Below are 1,796 nucleotides of genomic sequence, written 5' to 3' on the forward strand. Positions count from 1 at the left end.
CTGAGAAATAATTGATATTTTAATTTATTATTTATTAATTATTTGTCTATAAATAACATACTTACAGAGTAGGCAGGAAGCAAAATTCATGCAATGAGATGAATTAACTGGGGTTAGGATAATACCTAATACCCATTGGTCTCTGTGAGCCTCTAGTGCTCAGTAAGGACCACTGGCATCAAGGGAGAACCAAGTTCCAGACTTCCTAGACTTGTGACCTATAATAATTCTCAGAATTTCAAAATAAGATAGGAAATGTCTTCTAATATGTTCCCAGGAATCCAAAGTCAGAGCATAACTTCCTATGTGCATTTTGGGGATATAGCAAGTTTACTTCACATTCTAGAGAAGAGTTAGCTTCACAAAGCCATTGTATTTTGAAATTGGATAACATGACCCAGAGGGATGGTATGGAGAGTGAGGTGGGAGGGGGGTTCAGGATGGGAAAGACGTGTGCACCTGTGGTGGATTCATGTTGATGTATGGCAAAACTAATACATTATTGTAAAGTAATTAGCCTCCAATTAAAGTAAATAAATTTGAAAAAAAGTTAGTCTAAGTAGAGAAAGTATTCTTACTTGTGGAGTTGTTAAGGTTGTAGTACTGCTCATAGTGTCTTCCATTTGTTGTGTTTGAACATTCAGTGCTTCAAACTGCAGTATCAAATTTATCCTCTTCAGGGCAGAAATCTGGCAAAAATTCATATGGTCATAAGGAAAAACTTACTCTGAGAAAATACTATCAGAATATCAATTTATTTATTTATTTATTTATTTACTTTTACCTTTTCAAGGTTCATACTTCTCAGTTTAGCATCCATAGTCTTAAATACACCTGCCATGAACTTGGTTACCTATAGAGAGTATTTAGAAATGACTTAGAATCCTGTAATATAAACAATCTCAAAATTTTTATAGTTTCTTATTTTACTTGTAGATCATCTTACAAAATTATCTACCACTTTATTAACAGTAAAAGTGCAGTATGTATTTCTGGTCTAGGCACTGACTATCTTTTATCTTTATTCATTTCAAGACAACTAATTAGACTTCAGTTGAAAAGCCACTACAAAAATCATTCTCCTCACTAAGCATTTTGACTATATCTCTCCTTCCCATGAAGGACTTTACCAGTAAGTACCCTTGTAGCACCTTGCAACAAGGTAACTTTAGACTTCTGACAATTCTTAATATCTTCAACAACTTAAATCAAAATACTAAGGTTTACCTTGCCCATTGTTACTGCAGTTTCAACTCGAGCTGCCACATCATCAACCCTAGCACTCATTCTCAAGAACTTAATTGCTTGCTTCTTCTGACAGATTGCATTTTCGGTGTGTATTCATGCAACTTCTATATTTCCCTTCTCAATAGCCTGTTTTTAACAGAGCAAATGTAAATAGTGATGTAAAACACCAAAAAGAAATACTGGGAGTGAAAGTACAGATATTTTAGAAATGGGAAAACAATGCTCAACTAACCAATTTTTTAAAATATTTAAGAGCTTTTACAATTAGTTTTTTTAGCAAATAAAAGGAGAATTTGGGAGCCATCCAGATATGGTGGAGGAATAGAATGGGGAGACCAATTTCTCCCCAAAAAATTCATCAAAAGATAATTTGAATGTTGTGCAACTTTCACAAAAATTTTTTGAATGCTGGCAGGGGACACCAGGTACCCAGAAAGGCATCCCAATCTCTTTGAAAGGAGGTAGGATAAAATATAAAAGATGGAAACAGAGACAAAAGATTTAGGGATGGAGACTGTCCTGGAGAGGGTGTCATGAAGGAGGAGACG

The 1,796-nt window shown here is 34.6% G+C and overlaps 1 pseudogene; it reads right to left on the minus strand.

Annotated features, from left to right (window-relative positions):
* Positions 1–578: 578 nt before the first annotated feature.
* LOC104994151 overlaps positions 579–1,796 on the minus strand; it is a 2,575-nt pseudogene continuing 1,357 nt past the window's right edge.

Source organism: Bison bison, unplaced genomic scaffold (assembly GCF_000754665.1).
Source record: "Bison bison bison isolate TAMUID 2011002044 unplaced genomic scaffold, Bison_UMD1.0 scf7180017849678, whole genome shotgun sequence".
Taxonomy (NCBI): Eukaryota; Metazoa; Chordata; class Mammalia; order Artiodactyla; family Bovidae; genus Bison; species Bison bison.